Here is a 23,837-nt window from a genome sequence, read left to right on the forward strand (position 1 = left end):
TTTGATGGGGGCCACTCTATCTTTTCCTGTCAGATTTAGACAGCTCAGCACGGCGCCCTTTCGACATGAAGTAATAATTGTCAGAACGGGTCAGGGCTTCACCAGCTGAGAAAACACCAGAGTGACCCTCGAAAGGAAGGCCGAATCGGGACACAGCCCATTAGCGGGTCAGAGGAGCTCCCCCGCTGACATTTGCGTTGACGCTCCCTCATCCAGAAATCTGACGTGGGAGACACCCTCTGTGCAGTCACCTTGACGGGGGCACGTGCGAGCTGTCCCTCAGAGTGGCGCTCAGCAGACGGTCTTAAATGCCACGGTAAAAAAACAAAAGAAGGCATCTCACGGTTATTTTTACCTTAATACAAAAGGAATAAATAACCATAGAAATGGTGGAGAAAACTGCACAGATGGATTCAGTCCTCTGGGATTTCACCCCAAAAGGTGAGAGCTGCTCCCACTTTAGCACAGAGTCCTCCAGTATTTGTTGATGCCTATATACGTATATACGCATGTGTATGTAGGGTGGGTATACACCTGTGTAAGTGTGTGCACATGTGTGTATGTGTCTGAGCACGCGTATGGGTGTATATGCATGTGCGCACGTGTGTATACATACGCCTACGTATGTGTGTATGATGTATTGCGTATATATGCGTATATGTACGTGTTTGTATGTGTGCGTATGTGTATACATGTATGTGTGCACATGCCTGTATACAAGCATGTGTGTCCATCTGTGCATATGCGTACAGATGTGTCTGTGTGTATATGTATATGCATGCAGTGGTATTTTTATGAACAAACACTTTGTAACAAGTCAATCACCAGTATAAAAAAAGAGGCTTATGAGACCAAATACATTTTAATATCTAAAGTTTCAAAAATGTTTGTAGACATTTTTCATATTTTTCTACCTGCAGCATTTCCAAATTGTGTTCCACAAAACAAATGCATGCATTAAAATAAAAGCTAGGGAGGTGGTGCCTGGGTGGCTCAGTCATTTGGGCGTCTGACTTTGGCTCAGGTCATGATCTCATGGTTTGTGGGTTCGAGCCCACGTCAGGCTCTGTGCTCACAGCTCGGAGCCCGGAGCCTGCTTCGGATTCTGTGTCTCATTCTCTCTCTGCTCCTCCCCACTTGTACTCTGTCAAAAATAAATAAATGTAAAAAAAAAATTTTTTTTAATTTAAAATAAAAGCTGGGACGTGCTACAGAGTGCAGCAGGAGAAGCAGGGAGGCAAAAAAAAAAAAACCCAAAACCCAGAACCAGGAACATGGTTGCTAAACATGGTCTAACCAGCACTGTCGACCACAGGCCACTTTTTTTCTCAAGAACACCGATACATGCTGATCTACATAATAAGGAGAATCATATTTTCTCACGCCCTTCCTGAAGCCAGTGTACAAATCCTTTCTAATCCTTTTGGGTCTGAGGGGAGGCCAGTCCAGCACCGCTGGGGGAATCCTGAGAGCAAAAAGGATGAGGAAAGTGGCAGACGAGTATTTGTCGGCTGTGATCCGACATAGCTCAGCAATAACTTCGCTACACCTTCTTCCCAACCCCTCCTGGGTGAGGGATGAGGCGGCTGACAGGGAAGGAGCTAAAGCCCTCGGTTCTCTCGTATGTGAGGTGACTATCCCGGCCCCTCCGATTTCTCACTCTCTTATTCTAACCAAACAATGGGAAAGGGTAGGAGGGGGGTTGACAGGCAGGAGGAGGAAGGAGAAGAAGTTCAGGAATCTTTTTCTGTTAAACGAACACCTTTGCTCTTTCTTTCTCTTTTAATAAAATCAGGGTACCGTTTTAATGAAAACAGGGTACCATTTGCTTTTGTAACTTGTTTTTTTCACTTAAGGTATTGTGAAAACTTTTTTTAAAAAGGAATTAACACAGTGTTTTAAAACATAATATTAGGGGCACTCGGGTGGCTCAGTCGATTGAGCGTCTGACTTCGGCTCAGGTCATGATCTCACCGTCCGTGGGTTCAAGCCCCGCATTGCTCTCTGTGCTGACGGCTCAGGGCCTGGAACCTGCCTCGGATTCTGTGTTTCCCTCTCTGCCCCTCCCCTGCTCGCACTCTGTCTCTCTCAGTCTCAAAAATAAAGAAACAGTATTAAAAACCACATAATGTTACATTACTCCATATAATTTTACCTTGTGGGTAAATACCACAATCTTTACCCCGTATGCCCCTTACTGATTTCCTGTCAGTCAGTACTTCAGTACACCCTGCAGTACCTGCTCTGTGGTCACAGGCCAGACCCCAGCATTTCCCCTTTGTAGTGAGGGTAATGTTAAGCTTTGCCAGTAGAGGGCGTGAGAGGGACACTGCAGAAGGAGGTCAGCCTCCCTTCCTCGTTCAGCGAGTGAAGCCGGGTTCCAGCCCGGTGCACAGGCCCCCCGGAAGTGTGCTCCAGGGCTCACATGGGCAGCAGTGGCCCCTCTGCACCCACCTAGAAGTCCCCACTCACCTGCATCCTGGAGGATGACCTGGGGACATGGGCCAGCTCTGACCGGAGCTACCAGTGGATTTCCGTACCATCCGGTGATCCCCAACCACACCTGTTCAATGAAAGGTGAACCCCCTTCCAAGCCCTTCTTAGGGAGCCTCCCCCAAACCTAGGACACCCTTGAGAGTTCTTGTTCCATCTTCATGCCATCTTTACTCTTCTATCACTAACTTCCCTTGCTCAAATTATTGTACGGTTTCTGTCTCCTGATTGGACCCAGACTGAAACAACCCAGCAAGCACCATGCTTTAAGCACTATTTTTGAAGCATTTTAATTTGCAGTTGGGCACAAGGAAAGGATAGTGTGAGAGACGTGTCTATTCAAACAGCAAATGTGTACTGAGCAGATCTATACCTACTATGAGCAACTGGGCCGCAGACATGGGCGGTTAGAGAAGAGTAACATTTACTAACCCTGGGTTATGAGAACTCACTCACTGTCACAACAGCCGGTGGGGCAGGCAGGGTGACAAGCGAGAACGAGGCACACGTGGGTGAAGTCACTGCTCCAGGGCCCACGGCTGGTGTGGAATTCACGCCTGGCCATATGCCTCTGCCCACTCCTCCTGCTGCCCAAGATGGGACAAATGTGATTGTTCAGACTTTCTTTGTCTGTGAGTACGGGAGTTCTAGACAGAACAGAGAGAGAAAAAATAGAATTTGGGGCAGAGGACATGAAAGACTCAGAGAATTTAGAAACAGATCCCATGAGGCAAAATGAGAAGATAGTGATTCTGGAAAGTTCTGTGGCCATGTTGGTCGATTCTACTCAGATAAGGAGTGGCAGTTCTCCCTGAAGAGATAGAGAGAGAGATGGGGGGCAGCCCACTCTGTGCAGGACAGGGACCCTGCAACCTCATTATTAAGATAGTCTTGATTTTAGGGGCACCTGGGTGGCTCAGTCAGCTGAGTGTCTGACTTCGGCTCAGGTCATGACCTCGCAGTTCATGGATTCAAGCCCTGCATTGGGCTCTGTGCTGACGGCTCGGAGCCTGGAGCCTGTTTTGGATTCTATGTTCACCCTCTCTCTCTGCCCCTTCCCCACTCACACTCTCTCTGTCTCTCTCAAAAAATAAACATTAAAAAATTTTAATAAAAAAAATAAAAAAGTCTTGATTTTATATTTTTCTACCATTTTCTTTTTTTTTTTTTTTTTTTTTTTTTTTTTTTTTTTTTTTTTTTGAGGGGATTCAACCCTTTTTATTTCAACGTTTATTTATTTTTTTGGGACAGAGAGAGACAGAGCAGGAACGGGGGAGGGGCAGAGAGAGAGGGAGACATAGAATCAGAAACAGGCTCCAGGCTCCGAGCCATCAGCCCAGAGCCTGACGCGGGGCTCGAACTCACGGACCGCGAGATCGTGACCTGGCTGAAGTCGGACGCTTAACCGACTGCGCCACCCAGGCGCCCCTCTACCATTTTCAATGTATACCGTAAAGTGAATGACCTGATGTAAGTTAGCCTTTATGCTTTTGCGTGACCCTTCAGGTAAACGCCTTCGCACCTCAGCAATAACGTCCTCATTCTGGACTTGGGGGACACGGCCTGCTGTATCCCAGGGGCAACTCGAGTTTTCTGTGACTAGGCCAGTTTCTAGCAGAAAAGAGACAAACCCTGGCTATGGCTAGTTTTTCTGCTTGGAGAAGGTAAGGCTGGGCCTGAAGGAAGGGGAGAGAAAACTCTCGTGGAAATTAAGCAGGAACAGAGGGGAAACCAAGGCGAGATCAGAGAATGGAGGCCACTGCTGCCTCCACTGACTCCACCCCCCGGGGCCATTTCACACTCACGGAGCAGCGGGTGGAGACCCGGACACCCTCAGATGGACAGAGAGAAGCCCTCGCTTTCTACTGAAGATGAGACTGAGCTGAACAAGGCAGGGGTTCCTCAGGCACCAGGGCACATTTGTCGGCTGAGGCTGCCATAACAAAGCACCAGCTTCATCACAGAACCTACAGTCTCACAGTTCTAGAAGCCTAAGGCCAAGATCAAGGTGTGGGCAGGGCTGGGTCCCTCTGCGAGCAGGGAGGGAATCCCATCCAAGAGTCTCTGGCGGTGTGCTGGCAACCCCCCGGGGTTCCTTGACCTGCAGGTCCCCACCTGCGTGGTCACATGGCCTTCTCTCCCAGTGCGTGTCTGTCTCCCAATTTTACCATTCTTATAAGGACATCAGTCATAGAGAATTAGGGCTCACTCCAATGACCTCACATTAACTTGATGACCTCTGTAAAGATCTTACCTCCAAATCAGGCCACATTTTGAGGTACCCCGGGAGTTAGGACTTTGGCATAGGACTTAGGGCACAATTCAGTCCCTCACGAGGGGCACCAGTGGACCCATCACCACTGTTACATAGAACACAAGGACTTATGCTATGAGGGGGGTCAATATTAGCAAGAAAGGGGTGTGCTGGCCTTGCTGGTGCTCTCGTTGGAAAATTCTGGGTCCAGAAATGGGACTTCCCCAGTTGTGTACACAGGATGGTGTGAGGTTGGGGCTGGAAACTTCTGAGAGGCAGACGGAAGGAGTGAGAAGGAGCCCCAGGAAGGCACATGGTGCACAGGGGAAAGAAGCCAAGGAGAGCTTTGAGGAGTGGATTGCACCTTCTCTGGGCTCTGTGTGTGTTTGTAATTGGTCAGTCGCACTCTGGCCCGTATAAAAGCATTATTGCCCCAGAACGCTCATCCCTCCACTGTCCACTCCTCCTCTGTGGGAACACCTGGGACCTGGGGGGACAGCAGTGGAGAGAAGTGGTCTCCAAGCTTTGTAGATCAAGCACCCCGCCATTTGCAAATGCCTGGTGAGCACTTCCATATTGTATATTTACTTATAAATTAAATATATTCACTACTGCACTGATGATGGTGCCCACGTTAGCAAACACGCACCCAAGAGAAATGCCTACAGGATGAGGTAAAAATAAATGCAGATGAACATTCCGGCACTGTCTTCCTGCATTCCGATGGGCCATCCTGACCCCACCCCCACCGCAAGATGAAGGGTCCCAATTCGGAAATCACTAGTTTCCAAGCTATACTGATCCTGCACGAGACTCGGTCCATCCATGGTTGTTCTTGTCATGTCATGGCCAGCTTTTCATTTCCTTTCAGGAGTCTGTGTTGGACCCCTACGATGTGGACCCAGGGTCGAGAAGGTTGGTGAGAAGGCTCTCTCAATTACAGTCTTGGGCACAGCTTCCTAGTGTAGAGCATGGCCATTTGAACACCTGCTTTGTCGGCTTTGCAAAGACTAAATGAGAAAATGCACACGAGTCACTTAAAAAAATAACCAGTGTAAAATGGCTGTTCAATAATGGTGGTTGTCTATTATTATTGCTATCATTACCAACCACAGGGCAATTGGGAATCTGGATTGGAATGGCCATCTAGAAGAAGGGACATCACTCCAGCTAATGCCCTTATCCCTGATCTGACTTAAACCATGAGCTACACAATAAGATTTGAGCCACAGAAAATGTCTTATTTCTTGGACAGCAGAGATTTAAGGAAAAATACCCTGCGGTGAGCTCTTACCCCAAGGGGTGGCTAGGTGGGGCAGAAAAGTTAATTGCCCCAGTATCCATTTTCCCCTTCTTCCTTCTAATAACAGAACCCCTTGAATTTGGCTGCGCACATGGCATCCCAGTTAGAAATTACATTTCCTAGGTTCTCGTGCGCATGGTTATGACTGGAGGGTTAAATTTTGGCCAACAGACTGTGGGCAGAAGTTATTTGTTCAAGTGACAGGTTATTGTCATAAAGAAGTTCTCTGCCCTCCATTTCCTCCTGTTCTAGCTTAGTCTGGACTGGAAGGCAGAGGCCATGGAATGAGTCAAATTCGACCCCTTGGTCACAGACAGCAAGCTTGGAGACTGGTTGAGCAATGGCGGATGAGGCCCTGGAGCCCCTGATGGCCTTGTGGAGCACAGCTCCCTGAGTACCTGTGTCCCGTCTGGCTTCTGTGTGGGAGAGAGCTGCGATTTCACCTTCCTTGAGCCCCTGCTGCCTGGGCTCTTGTGTTACAGCATCTGTCACGTGTCCTAACTAGTCGTGTGTCGTCATAGTGAAAACTCAATCACGCGGCCCCGTGTTAGCACTTGGGTGGCAGGCGGGGAGAAAGCCACGTTGAGGCTGGAGAGCCACAGAGCTGCATTACTTATGTGGCGGAATACTTGGCAAATCAGTTGCCTTCAATAACTCGGAGAGTGGACCAGGCACCTAGACAGCCTGGAGTTCTAGGAAAACCAATTCTTAAAATGGGTGTGGGGCACGCGGGTGGCTCAGTTGGTTGAGCATCCAACTTCACCGCGGGTCACAATGTCACGGTTTGTGATCGAGCCCCGTGTCAGGCTCTATGCTGATAGCGTGGAGCCTGCTTCAGATCTTCTCTCTCTCTCTCTGTGTGTCTCTCTCTGTCCCTCCTGCGTGCTCTCTCTCTGTCTCAAAATAAATAAATAAACATTTTAAAAAATTAAAAAAAAAGAAAAGAAAGCCATGTTAAAAGGAGAGAGAGAGGCAGTGTAAATCGTTCAATAAAAGAGGATCCAGGGGCGAGCTGAAGGGTGGTGTCCAAGAGAGACTTTTGAACAGACTGTGTGCCTGTGGAATGAACCGGAAGCAGACAGACTGAAAGTATACAGGGGTCATTAACTTTGGGGTGGGGGCAACAGTGTCATCACTGGTTCCCTAAAGAAGCCCTGAGATCCTCCACCCGCAGTGGCAGTGGGAGACTCCTCAGTCTGGCTCACGACTGCGTCTTGGGTGATGAGGAACACAGAGACAAGGGAAATCTTACATCTCCAAATCTCCTTACCGCTTATAACCCACTGACAGACACCTGGAACACGTAGAGCGTGAGCTTCCTGGAGAAACTCACAGCTGCCTTGCTGCCTTACTTTTCCTGTTTCACTAAAGACTAAAAGTAACCTTATTCTAACAGCAGCTGGCCCTCAAGGTCCTGAAAGCTTTGCTTGCAAATTCCTCAGAGACTTACGCTCTCCCTAACCTCCCCCCCACCCAACTTAAGGGTATATAATCAGCCACTCCTTGCAGCCCCAGGGCAGCTCTTTGTGTCCATGGGACCTGTCCCTGGGTTTTAATAAAATCACCTTTTCGCACCAAAGACGTCTCAAGAATTCTTTCTCAGCTGTTTGCTCACAAACCCCATCATTGGGCATGTGTGTCACCATCTTTGCTAACATCCTCGCTCGTGGGTATGACACGATATCTGAGCCGACCTTGAACATATCCCATCCCAAACTTAGAAGTCTTGGTTCCTCCTGGCAGGATTTAGTTTTAGATATTTAGACACTCCATTTGGGTTCCAGTGGCGTTCATCGTCTCCAAGCCTCTTTATTGGACAAAACCAGGAAATACATCTCTTTTTAAAGATAAAATACATGAGTTCATACTAACACTTCCAACTCTGATTCAGGACTATGGGTTTTTTTTTAACTCATTAGGTGGATATCTGTACATCCTTCCTTCCATACCAAATAGTCCCATCCACGGGGCGCCTGGGTGGCTCAGTCGGTTAAGCACCTGACTTCAGCTCAGGTCATGATCTCATTGTGAACTCGAGCCCCGCATCAGGCTCTCAGCTGTCAGCACCGGAGCCAGCTTTAGGTCCTCTGTTCCCTGCCTCTCACTGCCTCTCCCCTGCTTGCACTCTCTTTCTCAAAAATAAATAAAATCCTTTTAAAAAAAAAAGTCCCATCTTCAATGACACCAACAAAACAACTCATGTTCTCTACTCCACGGTATACACACAATAGGCTCAGAATAAAAATGCCTGACACTATCACAAACAAGAGAACTGATGACTATAGTTTTAAAAAATGTTTTACGGTCCTTTTGTTCTCAGAATACAGCCCAGCTTGGGAGGCAGAGTTCCAGGATCACATTCCACAGTCACCGGAATGTTTATGCCACCGGTTCAATACCCAGTCCAGGTCACTGGTTTCCTTTTCCTCTTTTATTTAACTCATTAAGTACATATCTGTACATCCTTCCTTCCATACCAAATAGTCCCATCTTAATAAGTCCCACCTTAATAAAATGAATTTCATTAATAAAATTTCATTTCAATTCATAATTATGTAAATTATCCACACGATTCCAAAGTCAAATGTACAAAACAAGGCGAATTTAGTCAAGTGTCCTTAATACCCGTGGGTCCTTGCACAAAGGTAACAGGGGTCCATATCCCATGAGAATTTCAGGTTATACATCAAGCCACCAAATTCTTTTTTTTTTTTTTTAAATGTTTGTTTTCAAGAGAGAGAGACTGAGCGTGAGCAGGAGAGGGGCAGAGAGAGAGAGGGAGATGGCCCAGGATCCAGAGCAGGCTCCAGGCCCCCAGCTGTCAGCACAGAGACTGAGGTGGGGCTCGAACCTATAAACTGTGAGATCATGACCCAAGCCAAAGTTGGACACTTAACCAACTGAGCCACCAAATTCCTAAATAGAATATGTCCTCTCCTCCTAGAAAGTGCTTCTTCCCATGGACATGGAGACCAGTTTCCCACTTGGCTCTCAGGAGCTCCGGGCTGGAACTGGATGGCCCAAGGAGAGCCTGCCCCATCCCTCCGCCCACTGCTCCCAGGCCCCAGGCGCTCCCATCCCACAGAAGCCTTGCACCCACACGTGCCGGGGCCGGGGGGGGGGGGGGGCAGCCCCTGGTCGGCCCTCAGGTGGTGGGTGTGCATCCCGGAGGTGCTGTTTGCCCAGAGGAGGGGGGACGCGGGAAGGGTTCTGTAAGTGGGCTTGGGGCCACAGAGGCAGGGAATTCGAGTGCCATGATCTATAAAGGAGGGTTCCAGTTCCTCCTCACCCAGCCCTGCGGAGTGGGGCAGGCTGCTGGAAGCAGGCCAGAGCCGGCGGCCCTAACAGGGAGACCCAGCTCTTCTCCCTGTCCCCAGCCCCTCTGCAGTTTCTGGTTTACCATTACTTTTTATAAATACAAGCAAATTTTACACAAACACACTTCTGTCTATATTTACCCACACACGTTCACATGCAGACTTTGCACTGTGGCTGGGGCGAGAGGCAGGGAACAGGAAGCCTGTTGTCACACAACCACCTCCCTCCGGCTGAGCCTGCACGGAGCCAGCAGCCACCGTGAGCCCCACCAGCACCGGGGACCGCGGGGAAACTGCTTCTGATCACTTTGAGGTGATTCCATCCAAAGAAGCAAATGTGACCTGATTCACACTGGCCAGGAGGAAAATACCGCCTTCTTGGTCTACCAAAATAAGGCAAAGTGGATAGAAGAGAAAAAGACCCAGTCAGCTTCCTAAAGTAACAGCACCACCACCTTGAGCTGAATTGCTGGCATGACCGGCTTCTCTTTCCTTCACAAATGCCTAATTGTGACTTTGCCCCTGGTCCTTGCAGGGAGGGAGGAAGGCCCTCTCCTGCCCCCACGGGAGGACACCCGCCTCCTTCACCCCACGGCTGTGTCACAAACTGCCCTCTGCAGCTCCGGGACTTTTCCTTTGATCCAGTCCCCCAAGCCCGGCTTTTGGGATGTGCTTTATCCTCCTCAGCTCCTTTCAGAGCTCCGGTGAGAGGTAAGAACTACAGGTCGCCGTCTTCTCCTGGAGCGCCATTCCCTCAGCGATGGGGGAGAGACGCTTGCCCCCTCCCTGGTAAATGATCACGTGGCTGCGAATCCGAATCCGTGTCTAGTCAGGTCGGGAGGATGAAATCAGGAAAACAAAAATCAGAATCCTAGGAACAAATTAGCTTCTGTGTCTTTTCTGGACACTACAAAAGAGGTACATTTGGCATTGTCCCTAGGGGACAAAGTAGCTACTTGGGGACCCTGCAGAGTGGATACTGGCCGCTCAATCATCTGTAGGGTCTGAGGAAAAGTATTTCTCCATCCAGAAAAGCAGAGAGATTGGAAAACCTATGACCCTGTGAAAAGTTCTTTTTTTTTTCAATATAAATAAATACATACATATATTATTTTAAACTTACCATAGGTTTTATATAAGAACAATGTGGTGTCCACTCATTAAAAATTCTACTTCTCCTAAACCACCCCCTAACTTTGTCTTGGGTTTAAAAATCTTTCAGGGTGCCTGGGTGGCTCGAACATTCGACTTGGGCTCAGGTCATGATCTCGCAGTTCATGGGACCGAGCCCCACGTTGGGCTCTGTCCTGACAGTGCAGAGTCTGCTTGGGAGTCTCTCTCTCTCTCTCTCTCTCTCTCTCTCTCTCTCTCTCTCTCTCTTTCTCTCAAAATAAATAAACAAACTTACAAAAATGTTTAAGAAAAACTTTAAAAATGTTAAAAAAAAATCTTCCTGACTTTTTTTGGAATTAGAAATATCAGCAACTGTGGCCTGTACTAGATCTCTGTCCGGTGGCCTCCAGGGAAAGAAGCCTCCCTCTCGTTGCCTCCCTGAGTGGTAATAAACAGAACTTCCGTGGAGCCTGTCTCTGCGACAACCTCTCGGCCATGGGCTCTTATCCCCACCCTCGATTCCTCCCCAGTGTGTAATTAAACAAGAAATCAACATAGAAGCATGGTGGCCCATACCTTCTTTTTGACCCGTCACCCGGTGGGGAAGAAAGATCCTCTCGGTTACCGTGGGCAACCCCACTCATCCGTGGGCTCTCAAACAAACGCCTCTGGGATTGAAAAGATTTTCTTTGTTAATGAAGGACTTCCCTCCTTTATACCTTCAACTTCCTCCTGAAGCCTCAGCCCCATCTGCTTTATTTCCTTTCTAGATACTCAAATATTTTGAGCAGGACAGCTGGTAAATATAGAGGATTCAGCAGTTTCCTCTAAACCGGCAAGAGAAGGTCAAACCCCAGGGCGCTCAGCCGGGATGTTAATAATGTCACTTGTAGAAACGACTTTGTCTACACAAGACAGCTGGTGTGAAGGTGGTATCGTAAACTGATCTCAATCTAAAATACTCTGTGTGGAGATGTGACTCTCAAAAATAAGCTGAGACAAAGCCACCTGTTAGTTGCCTACATGACATTTATTCTTTCTTTGCCTTCATCCACGGTGGCCACATGCCCAACACCAGATAATAAATCATGACAATCCTGTTTCCTGATTTGCCAGTTTTGCTTGCAACTAGGGGTGGTTCTATGACCCACATCTGGCCAACGAGACCTTAATGCAAGTAGGTTGAGAACATTTCTGGGAAAACTTTTACTTCTCCCGTTAAAGGGAGAGACATGGCTGGTTCTACATTTTCCCTCCCTTTTCTCCGCCCTGAACAGACATGATGTCGGGGCTGTAGCATCTATCTTGTAGCCATGAGGCAAAGAGAGATGCTGGGTAAGCATCACAGATTAGCAGAACCGGGCAGCCAGTGTCCATGTCTGAACCTCTGCTTATGTGAGAACAATAAGCCTGCACGTGTTCGAGCCATTTAAGTTGTGTTACCTGCAGCTTCACCTGTTCTAGGTAAGACACACCACACTTGGCATACTTCTCTTGGTCTGCTCTCTCCAGGACAGTCTGTGCCCTCCTCCACTCTCTGCTACCTCTCCTGTGGAGCACTAACTCATAAAAACTCAAGCCAGGAAGATGAGACTGTGAACTCTTCCAGTTTGATCCAGGGATTTTTATCACTGATGGGTTAAGTGGGTGACGGAACTAACATCCAAAGAAAGTCATTAGACTTTCCGTCAAAGAAGATGTTAAAGGACCAGCTCATTCCAAGCAGGGACATCTGCATCCTGGGTGGGGGCCATCTTCCCAGGGGCCAGGAATGCAGCCCCGACCAGTTATCCATCAGTTATCCACATCACAGGGATGGGAGGGCCCTGGTCATCGGCTGGGCAGTGTCACAGGCCAGAAGTACACTGTGTAAGTAGAACACAGTTGAATAAGGCCAAGTGGATTATTCTGGCAAAATCCTCAGTATCACATGGTCCCAGTAGACATCAGAGAAAGACACCAGTCATATAGGATTAAGGCCCACTCTAATAACTGAATTTAACCTTAATTACCTCTGGAGGGAAGAAGGGAGGGAGTCAGGAGGGAAGGAGGGATGAGGGAGAGAAGGAGGGAGGGAGGAGAGAGGGAGGGAAGGAGGAGGGAGGCAGGGAGGGAGGGAGAGAAGGGAAGAGAGAGGAGGGAGGGAGGAGAGAGAGGAGGGAGAGAGGGAAGGTGGGAGAGAAGGAAGGAAGAGGGGGAAGAAGGGAGGCAGAAGGGAGAGAGGGAGTTAGGAGGGAGGAGGGAGGGAATCAAGAGGGAAGAGGAGGGAAGGAGGGAGGGAGAGGAGGATGGAGAGAGGAGGGAGGGAGGCAGAATGGAGGGAGGGAGGAGGAAGGGAAGAGGGAGAGAGGAGGGAGGGAGGAGGGAGGGAAGAGGGAGGGAGGAGGGAGGGAGTCAGGGAGGGAAGAGGGAGAGAGGAGGCAGGGAGGAGGGAGGAGGGAGGGAAGAGGGAGGGAGGAGGGAGGGAGTCAGGGAGGGAAGAGGGAGAGAGGAGGCAGGGAGGCAGGGAGGGAGGGGGGAATTTACTGGCTCGTGTAGCCAACTGTGAAGTTGAAGAAGGGGGCTCAGCTGAATGATGGACTGAAATAGAACATTCCTGTGCCACCTCGTCTGTGATGGCTGCATTGTGCCTTAGCTTCATTCCCAGCCACGAGCGCTCCAAGCTCAGGACCCCAGCAGGAAGACCAAGTCCAATTCCATCTCCACAAACCCCACCCTCTATGGCGTAAATAATCAGCTTACTCCAAACACACCCAATAAGCAAGAGAGGAGAAGTTTGGGGGCCACACTCTCCTTGAGGATGCCATTTCTTTAAAGCATTAGGAACAAAGGAGGGTTTATTTTGGACTTTCATTTTTCTGCAGGAAAGGAAGGGGTAAGTATCAGTCAAGGTCCAGGCAGAAGAAACAGACCACCCTGGTCATTTGAATGGGAAGATTTAATATAAAGAAATACTGGTAGAAAGATGGAACGGCTGAATGAGGACCCGAGGGGATCTGGAAGGGGCAGAAGCAAGGGTGGGACCAGTCGTGGCAGTGGGAGAAGGGACACGAGGGAACGTGGGTGGGGTCCTGGCTCCTTCAGAGACACCAGGCTGGAGGGAAAAGCAGCCAGAGGCTCCGAAGGAACTTGCTGGAAGGGTAGCATTCCCGAAGCCGGCCAAGGACAGACGCTCACAGGGTCCAGCCCCCGTGGTACAGGCAGACTGCATTTGTTGGGTCTTAGTTTCTCCGATGAAACACAAATGGGAGGGGTTTCTGCTGTCTCTAGCATGGCGTCTGGCGAGGTCTCTGGTGGCCTTGGTGTCTCTCTCCGGAAAGGCCGGTTACACACCAAGCAGGGCCTGCGGGTTAGAGGCCTAATGTATGTGTTCTTGGCTTTAATTAACGTCCATTCTGATCTCTTTCCGGGGACAAGAGCTGGCCTTCTCACTTCACTGATTCTGCAAGGACTCGGGGATGCAGAGTAACAAGAAGGAGGCAGGGTCGCCTCCCTCTATCCCCTCCCAGGGAGAAGGGACATGCATTCTTGCCCCTCCCCACCCCCCGCCCGGAGCTGGGCTGCCTCTGCAGGTCACTGTTCATTCAGACCCAGGTGCCCTTCTTTTCAGTCTCTGGCGGGACAGGGTGATGGCCCAGCCCAGCCACCGTGCCCTTTTCTCCCCCTTGCTGATGTAATGGGGTACTGGGTGTGCTTTGCTTTGGTCTCCTGCCTGAGGCCCTTGGTAGAAGGTGACGACACTCTACATCTCAAGATTTTGGCTGTGGCCTCCTGCAGAATCCGGCCCAGCTTCGCGACTCTGAGCTGCGCCGGGAGACGATACTTACTCCGCTGCTACAGAAGTGGTACCTGCTTCCCCATTTGCTCTCGCTCCTTATGACTCAAGGTCCTTTGAAACGTGCCGGGCAGGAAGGGGCCAAGACAGGGCCACACATTCCCGAGCTCCCTGGAGCTAAGAATGCTCGCGACAGCCACCCGGATTCCTCACCACGGCGATCCCAGTACACCCGCCGTGAACAGACAACAGACCCCGTATTGAGTCTAACTGTGCTTTGAGGAGGCCAGGCTACAGACGGTTTGAGTCCTACTTGGAAAGTGTATATATTTGCATCCTAATTGCATCAGTGCTTCCGAACCTCTCTGCGGGATTCTGATCCACAGGATCCAACGTGATAAATCGCATGGATATAGCACATGCCTAAGCAATGAATTTGGCACAGAGTAGATCCCGTGGAAAGTGCGCACAAATGCACGAAGCAAAGACTATTTCGGAGAGTTGGTGGCACGGAAAGCATATGTCCAGGTTGTTAGAGCCGAACACAAAAGAGGAAAATCTAATCTTTCATCCATCAGCCAGTCAGAAGGCAAACTGGTCATTTCCCCAAATGGCACTTCTCTTCAACAAACAGTGCCCATAAAAGCAGGGGCTCCGAAACTTTAAGAGGCCATAAAGACCTTGGCAATGGCACAGGGCTGTGAGAACACAGACATGAATAAATAAAACCCAAAGCTGCCGTTGAGACACAGCCGAGTCTGGAAGGATGTAGATGGACAGACTCTGAGAGGAGAGACACAGGGACCGCTCCACCTGACAGCATGCACTTGAACCGGGGGGTAGCCACCCACCCAGCACCGGCTCCCCCAAGCCCTGAGCAACCTCTGGTCTGCCCTTCCCATCCAGCTGTGCACGGAAGACCGGATGCAGCATAAAACCAACGCCATCTGTGGGTCACCAAATAGCGACCTTGCTGAGCGACTCACGGGCCCCCAGACGCTGTCCTCCTAGGAGGGAGAAGACAGGGACCCGCGGCTGAGGATGGAGGCACACAACGCCCTGAGTTAGCCAGTTCACATTCAGCCACCAGACAAGGTGCTTCAGGCAGAGAGAACCACTCGTCTGGGCTCTGGTCTCAGTGGCGTTCGTGTGGCGTGCTCTCCATGGGGCAAGTCTGACATCGAATGCTGGATTTCTCTATTGAGAACCAGCTACAAAGACCCTGCAGCCTGCTTGCGCTGAGGTTTTGTCCTCAATTTAAAAAAAAACCTTTTCCCTGAGGACTTGTGAGCGGGGGACTGTAAAGAATTGCAACGAGGCCCTTGAAGTCGGACGGAATTAACATGACTCATTCCTCCTGCTGGATCTCGACAGGACACTTGAAACCCAGACCACAGACACTTAGCTGCTTTCCCAGGGCTGCATGTCAAGGCTACAAGCTTGGTTAAGCTTCAGGGATGATTTGCGATAGAATTAGAGTTGAAGTTTGGGGTTTCTGTGTGTGTGTGTGTGTGCTCATGCGTCTGTGGTGGCAGTGGGGGAGGGGGTCTTATCTTCACCCGCAAGCACACCTTTCCAATCAAGTGCCCAAATACACATTTATCCTATGCACTGAAACAGTACAGGCAAACAAGACCCGGGGTGGCCGGACGGATAGAGGTTCCATGAAAGCCGCTGGAAGGAGGCAGAGTTTAGGACGCAGGAGTCTCTGCCTCAGTTTCAGCAGCGCTGGGTGGCGGAAGGACATGAGAAAGATGAGGCAGAAGGAGACACGAACCTATGAGAGGCTCCTGGGTGGGTCAGTCGGTGAAGCGTCCAACTTTGGCTCAGGTCATCATCTCACAGTTCGTGAGTTCCAGCCCCACTCTGGGCTCTGTGTCTGCCTCTCTTTCTGCCCCTCCCCTGCTCATACTCTGTCTCTCTCTCAGTAATAGATAAACATTAAATTTTTTTTTTAAATAAGTAAACCTATGAGAGTCACTGTAGCTTCCCTGGGCGTGTACCACATGCCTGCACCACAAGTGATGGACCCTCATCCTCAGAGAGGCCAGAAGACAGGTCTGATCCTCTGCCTTGTGGGTAAAGAAACCGAGGCTCAGAGACGACGAGTTAAATGTAACCGTCCTCCCCTCCTCAAAAATCATAAAGGCTGTGACTGCTTCTGAATCATGGGAATATCAAGTTAGGAAATCTCTGATTTTTGCCTGAGTTCAAAATGAGTCCACGAGGGCCGTCTAGTCCGTTTGGGCTGCACTAACAGAATACCACAGTCTGGGGGCTTAAACAACAAGCTTTCACTCCTCACGGTTCTGCAGGCTCCAAGCCCAAGATCAAGTCGCAGGCGGATTCTCTGTCTGGTCAGGGCCCGCTTCCTGGTTCACAGACGGCTGCCTTCATGCCTCACACGACAGGGGCGAGGGAGGCTCTCCCCAGTGTCTCTGTGAGGGCAGTCATCCCATCCTGAGGGCTCCCCGCTCACGAACCACTCACCTCTCAAGGCCCCACCTTCTATTTCCATCACCTCGGACAGGAATTTGGTGGAGGACACAAGCGTTCTGTCCGCCACATGGACCAAGCGAGCGACACGATCTGGGCACCACATGATGCTGGGCAGGAGGGACTCTCCTGTTCCTCAGGGGGAAGGCATGGAAGTTCATGGTCCTGCGGTATCATTTTCTACATTACGCTGAGGCAAGCTAATTTTTTTTTCACGCTCGTAAACCCCACTTTTTCCCAAATAAAAACCTCTCTCCTTATTCCTATGTGAGGAAACATATTTTTGAACCCCTCCGGTTTGTCCAACACGATACCACATGCTTTGATATTTAACCCTCACGATACTCCCAAGAGGCTGGCGTCCCATTTGGCGGATGAGGATGTGGAGGCTCCGAGAGGTTAAGTCACCTGCCCAAAGTCACAGAGCGAACCACGGTCTAGTCAACTCCAAAGCCCATGTGTGCCCCTTCCCAGCTCATACTCTGTCTCTCTCTCAGTAATAGATAAACGTTAGATAGATAGATAATCGACTGCCACGTCTCCACCCATGGTGGCAGGAGCAGAGGGTGCCAATGAAAAAATTCTCAGGCCGGGGCTGCCGTCAGTGACAGGGCCAGACAGTGGGTGCTGCTCCCTCCTGCCAATGGGGGGGAGGAGGAAGGGGGAGAAGCTGTTTCCAGCAAGGGGCCATGATGGGGTGGCACCGGACCCCTCGGTGGGACTCCCAGGGGCCACAGCATAGACTGGAGGGATGGTGGCTGGGGCGGCAGCAGCCACTGTATTTTGGGTGTCACAGGTTGCTTGCAAATGCCTGGACTGATACTCTGATGGCAACACAGAAGGGACACCTGAGTTGATCCCCGTATGCCCCCGCCTCTGCCCTGAGTGTACATCTGGTCAACCTGATGGGTCTAATAAGTCACTAGCATTGAGCTGACCTTCTCCATCGTGAGCACCTGCAGAGGACCGCAGTGTTCATTTACCGGTGTCTAACTGAAGCCGCCCTGGGGTTTCCACCACAAAGCCTGGGCATGTGGCAGAGCCGGCTGAGAGAAACCCACTCACCCCCTGGTCAGACACTGAGAGGCCCCTTAGGCAGTCTGCTGCTTGATGTGCTAGAAACGTCCCGGGCTTCTGCGAAAGACTTGTTTTCAAATCTTGGCTCTGCCACAAGCTGTGTGACCCTGAGATAATTACATGACCTTTCTGTATTCTCATCAGCAAACCTGCTCCACGCGGCTCTAAAGCAACGAAATGGAATTGCACCTGGAATGGTACGCAGCATGATGGGGCTCTAAATGACAGTGTGACGCATTCATAGGCGAGAATGCTCCTCCACCCCCCTCGTCAGGGACCCCCCCCCCCAACATTACACACGGACCTGCCTTGGCTTCAGTGTTCGGCCAAAAGTTTCAGGGCTGTCATCTCTGGGTAAGACAAGAAGGCTAATGTGTATCTGATAAGCGAATCACACCCCCCACCCTATGAAGGAAGGAGAAAGACAGACAGACAGAGAGGGAGGGAGGGAGGAGAAGAGAGGAGAAAAATGAAAAGAAGAGTATTGGGAGGGAAGGGAGGGGATGTTCAGGGAGAGAGTAGGAGCAGGTTTTCCAAGAAGGACCCCTCATCCCTTGGTGTGGAAGTTCCAGAGAGGTTTGGGGACACTCGAGGAGAGTTTGCTGTGGTTTGGAACCTGATAGTGGAACAGGACGTTGAGGGGTCTTGGCTAAGGGCTTACAGGAGAGAGAAAAACCGCATTGGAAACAGCTATGCAGTAACGGCAGGAGTCCACCAGCACTGTTGCCTGAAGCAATGGGGAAAGTAGAAAGTGAACCTCACACAAGGGGTCATCTGGCCAAGGAGACAGTCTGAACTCTCTGACTTCTTGCTGCTCTGGGAAGAGGCGAGAGGGAGGAGTGAGCTAAAGGGAGGGCCGTTAAACAAAAGGGAGCCAGGTGTCCTGGTTTGGGAGATTCTCCACCTCTCTGGATGCCAAATGGTGTTAAAATGAAGAAAGGGCAAGGCACCTGGGTGGCTCAGCCGGTTGAGCGTCCAACTTTGGCTCAGGTCATGATCTCACAGTCCGTGAGTTTGAGCCCCGCATCAGGCTCTGTGCTGACAGCTCAGAGCCTGGAGCCTGCTTCGGATTCTGTGTCTCCCTCTCTCTCTACCCCTCCCATGCTCACGTTCTCTCTCTCTCTCTCAAAAATAAATAAACATTTTTTAAAAAATGAAGAAAGAGCTCTTCCAGGCCAAAGACAAGTGCAGGGCTCTGCCAGAAAAATCTGGTCTAAAGATGAATCCAGGAGTGTGATTGGGTCTCTGTTTGAGCCGTAACAAATAGCAAATACCACAGACGGGGTGGCTTAGCCAACTCTGTCTTCTGCAGGGCTGATATTACAGTTGAGCTGCTTTTTTTTTTTCTGATGGAATGAGCCCCACAAAGATTTGCAGGATACCCACAAAGTCTTACAGAAAAGTGCAGTGGAAGAAACATGGCCAGCTTGGGCTGAAAGGGACAGAGAACACACATTGAAAAGATGCCTTTGGACCCTGAGCCTTGCACAGGTGGAAAGCGGGCCGAGAAAAGGAGGCCCCCAGGACAAGGAAGAATGACTCAGAGGTAGAAACAGAGGCCACAAGAGCCGGGGAAGATTATCCGCAGGAACCATCCACCGGCACCGCCTGTTTCAGAAGTGCTCCGTCCGAACCAGTGACTTAGGCACATCCCCACCTTCCACCCCTGCTGAACGGGAGGGGCCACAGCATTACCCTATGCTTGTCCCGTCATTGTCTGTTGTTGAGTGTGGGAGGGGACAGATAGCTTGTGTCTCTGGTTCACAAATTTCAGATCGAAAAGACCTGGATTTGAGGGCTCAAGGAGGCTCATCAGTGTGGACCTCGTTTGGATAAACTGATGCTCGACCAGGATGAGCCTCCGGGGGCCTTGGGAGAGCCTGGGCGCATTTTGCAACGTGGACAGGCCATGAATCGCTGCGGGACAGAGGGGGATTGTGGCACCCAGCCTCCAAGATGACCCTTAATGATCCCACCCTGTGACATTCTCAAGCTTGTGTTGTCCTTCCTTAGGGAATCGGAGTGACCCGCGGAACCAACAGCAAACCGCAGAACTCAAGTGCACAACTTCCAATGCACCTCCGACCTCGTGGCTTTCCCCTTATTCTCTGGGGGAAGCCAGCGGTCACACCACGAGGACACTCGAGCAGGCCTCTGCAAAGTCCCCACTGGTGAGGAACCGAGGGCTGTGCTGACAGTGAGCACGGACTCGCCTGCACGTGAGCCATCCCGTGGAGCAGATCCTGTGGCCTCCTTCAGACGGTCGCAGCCCGCCTGACTTTTTAAATACAACCTTGTGAGAGAACCCAAGCCCCGGGATTCTTCTAAAATGCTCTTTAATCCCTGACCCACAGGCACCATGTAGAATAATAAACGCTTATTACTGGTTTAAGCCGCTGAGGTGTGGGGTAGTTTGCTACCCAGCAACAGACAACTATTACAGGATTGAAATAAACACATCAAACAGTTCATTCAATTCATTAACTAATGATGAAGACAGTACTATAGTCCCAAGAGCATTTGAGGAACTTGATACTTACGGGCAATTTAATGAAGAGCCTCTAGAATCTGAGTGCTAGGTTAACACAAAATAATACAGTGGGGCACCTGGGTGGCTCAGTCGATTGAGCGTCCAACTTCGGCTCAGGTCACTATCTTGAGGTCTGTGAGTTCGAGCCCCATGTTGGGCTCTGTGCTGACAGCTCGGGGGCTGGAGCCTGCTTCAGATTCTCTGTCTCCCTCTCTCTCTGCCCCTCCCCCGCTCATGCTCTGTCTCTCTGTCAAAAATAAATAAACATTAAAAAAAATTTAAACACAAAATAATACGAAACTGGGTTATCTTTTCCACCAAGTAAATTATTTTCATTTGTGTCAGTCAAAAATCTAAAGTCCATATAGAACTTCTGAGACCTTTAATCAACAGAAAACAGGGAGCGGAGTAGTTCTTTGTTGGGAGAGGCTGGACTGGACATGGTGGGACAGTTACCAGCATCCAGGTCTCTCTCCGCTACTTGTCAGTAACACCCCCATGCTCCCTGCCAGTCACAACAATCCAACATGTCTGTAGACATCGCAATGTCCCCTGGGGGACCCAGGGTGGGAAACCACTGCCTCACATAATTAAATAATCCTTGGGCAGACCTATCAAATGATGCTCACTTGGACACTGAAATGTCACTTTTTGGTCTCATTTCTGAGTTTTCAATACTTTTTCTTAACAAGCATCTGTGAGCCAGGAACTGAGGAAGGGGGCAGGAATGAACTGGTAAAGAGGGCCCACACTGTCGGAGAAGGGCATGGGGTCAGGGCGTCTGCGGGTAAGCCACATGGTGCTACACACAGAGGCTTGTCTCCAAGCGGCTCTGGCGGGGAGATGACTTGTTAGCTGATCAAAGGCAGGCAGAAGAACAGGTAGAAAGGAAAGGAAAGGCAGGATGCCCACAGAGTACCCTAAGTGAGATTCTTTGGGTTTTGTTTGTTACTTTTGAAAATTATGTTAAACATGCAAGCAGTAATTACCCAATAAAAAGAAGAAATGTGAATTCCCCATTGGGGCAGAGAGATTCCTTGTTTTGAAAGGAACCATTAAATGAATTCCTTAAATGAATTCCCCCTTAAACTGATGGGGGATAGAAGCAGGGAAATGTTCACCTTCAGCCCAGAAGGCTGACCTATAGCCTGCATAATTTCAATAAGGATCAAATATGTACTGCTTGCTACCTTCTTTTTTTTTTAATGTTTATTTTTGAAAGAGAGAGGCAGAATGCGAGCAGGGGAGAGACACAGAGAGAAAGGGAGACACAGAATCCAAAGCAGGCTTCAGGTTCTGAGCTGTCAGCACAGAGCCCGACATGGGGCTCGAACTCATGAACCATGAGATCATGACCTGAGCCAAAGTTGGATGCCCAACCAACTGAGCCACGCAGGTGCCCCTGCTTGCTACCTTCTTAAAGAGTCTCATGACTGTCTGTAAATCTCACCAATAGTTAATGTCAAGCTGAATGATAAGCAGAGAAATCTTGCAAAATCAGTTTTATGAATAGAAACTTGAAGAAGATATTTATGATTTAATGATCATATGCCTCCCCATCCCACCGACTCACTTAAGCACTAAGCATATAACCACCAGCTTCACACAGCAGCAGTACCACCCTTTCTGCCCATGGGTCCCGTCCCTGTGCTACTTAAATAAACCTACTAAGTTGCACCAAACACTGTCTCAAAAATTCTTTCTTGACCATTGAGTTCTACAATCCCGCAACAAAACCAGAACATGAAGCTTTGATGACTAAATATAAAGCAAATACTCACCATGCTTCGTGTTGAGTCTGTTGTCCTCAATGTGCATGGTTGAGGCGAAGAAGTTCCACGTTCTGTGTAGAGTAAATGGCACAATCAGAATTGTACCTGAAAAAAAAAATTTAATTGGTCAGTAAGGGGCTGAGAAATTGGGTTGCAGTGACTGTACCTGCAGCCTATGGGGTGATGTTTCAGCAGAAGGCCAGACAAAGTTGGAGAATTCCCCCACAAGGGAAGGAAGAAAGTCCAGAGCAGGGAACCTAGGTGGGGCTTGTAGCCTTTGGGGATGCTGTGGCCCTAAGCTTCATTTTAAGGCCCAGTGAGGGATCGTGTTGGACAAGCATGTTCGGATGGACCAGTTTTGTCAATGACCAGAAGGCAAGGGAACAGTCCTGAGGCCAAAGGGGTATGCCTCAAACTTAGGGACCATTTCTGTTGTCAGTCATCCTGGGAAAAGTCTGGTCTTGAGACAGGAAACAAGGATCAGGGAGGCCAGCCTCTGATGGGAGAGATGGCCATTCTTTCTGGGCCTCTGAGCAGCTGGGCTGGCCCTTGAATTAAAAATATGCCCAAAGCTTTCCTAGGGGAGGGAGGTGGTCCCTCCTCCCCATGAAGACCACTTGGAAGTCATGTAGGAGAGCCCTGTAAAGGACCCCAGGACAGACCCACCTAGAGACATCCAGGAGGATGTGTAGCCACATCCAGGAGGCTTATCCCTTATCCATGTTGTACCTCCTTCCCCCTCTTTCTCTCTAGCTCGTCAGCACAGGCTGGTTTCTGTCATGGGTAGGCATTTAAGGGAAAAGCCTGTCCTGTGCCTGTAATTCAGTGCCAAGTGCCAAACCTAGCGTGCTGGTAAGGACAGCAGCCTGAGGGAGAGAGACCGTGGCCTGGCCCAATGACAAACATGAATGCTATACCACAACTGCTGAATTAGACCTCTGAGAGATCTCAGGAGACTGAGACCCTGGGCACCGAGGGGACCCAAGGCTAACAATTCACAAGATTAACAAGCAGCTGGGGAATTCATAGAAAGATGAAGTGTGGTTGAAATGTGGTCACAGACTGTGAGAGTGAGACATGATGAATGAGACAAAGGATAGATGATGGATAGACAGGTAAACAGACAGAGCTACAGGTAGAGAGGATGGATGGATGGATGGATGGATGGATGGATGGATAGACAGGCAGGCAGACAGAGCTACAGGTGGAGAAGATGGGTGGCTGGGTGGGTGAATGGATGGATGGATGGGGGATGGGTGGGGATATAGGCAGACAGAGCTACAGGTGGAGGCTTGATGGTGAAGGAATTCAGAGGTGATCACTGCAAAGGAGGCCACTTTGGCACATTGATTATTTTGAGTTAAAAGAACTGAAGAAACAGCAGGTGTAAGAAAGACACTTGCACCCTCCTTTTTCTTCCCAAAAGCAAGAGATAAATGTCCACATGAAAGTGCCCTCCCGGTTCCAGGAGGAAAGAAACATTCTTATCACCAGAGACAGGGAAATGGGTGCCGAGAGATCTATACGCTCAAATATTGTTAAACAGATCCGTATCTTCCTAGACACTTCTTCACAATTTACCACTCCTAGCCCAAACCCCTTTGTCTTTTCAATAAATAAAAATGTATTGTCTCTTGGTCTAAAAGGTATGAACGCTTCCTGTTCTGGTCACATCTTTAGGTCTTCATTACCTTGAGAAGGTTCCCA

At 49.7% G+C, this 23,837-nt stretch overlaps 1 protein-coding gene across 1 annotated transcript in view; it reads right to left on the reverse strand.

The window, feature by feature from the left end:
- Positions 1–3,869: 3,869 nt before the first annotated feature.
- USP6NL (USP6 N-terminal like) overlaps positions 3,870–23,837 on the reverse strand; it is a 276,352-nt gene continuing 256,384 nt past the window's right edge. The window contains exons 15-17 of the transcript XR_007154111.1: positions 22,140–22,235; positions 11,057–11,148; positions 3,870–10,192 (exon numbers count right to left, since the gene is read on the reverse strand). The gene's annotated coding sequence lies outside the window, so the exon portion shown is untranslated. The remainder of the gene's footprint in view (positions 10,193–11,056; positions 11,149–22,139; positions 22,236–23,837) is intronic.

Source organism: Prionailurus viverrinus, chromosome B4 (assembly GCF_022837055.1).
Source record: "Prionailurus viverrinus isolate Anna chromosome B4, UM_Priviv_1.0, whole genome shotgun sequence".
Taxonomy (NCBI): domain Eukaryota; kingdom Metazoa; phylum Chordata; class Mammalia; order Carnivora; family Felidae; genus Prionailurus; species Prionailurus viverrinus.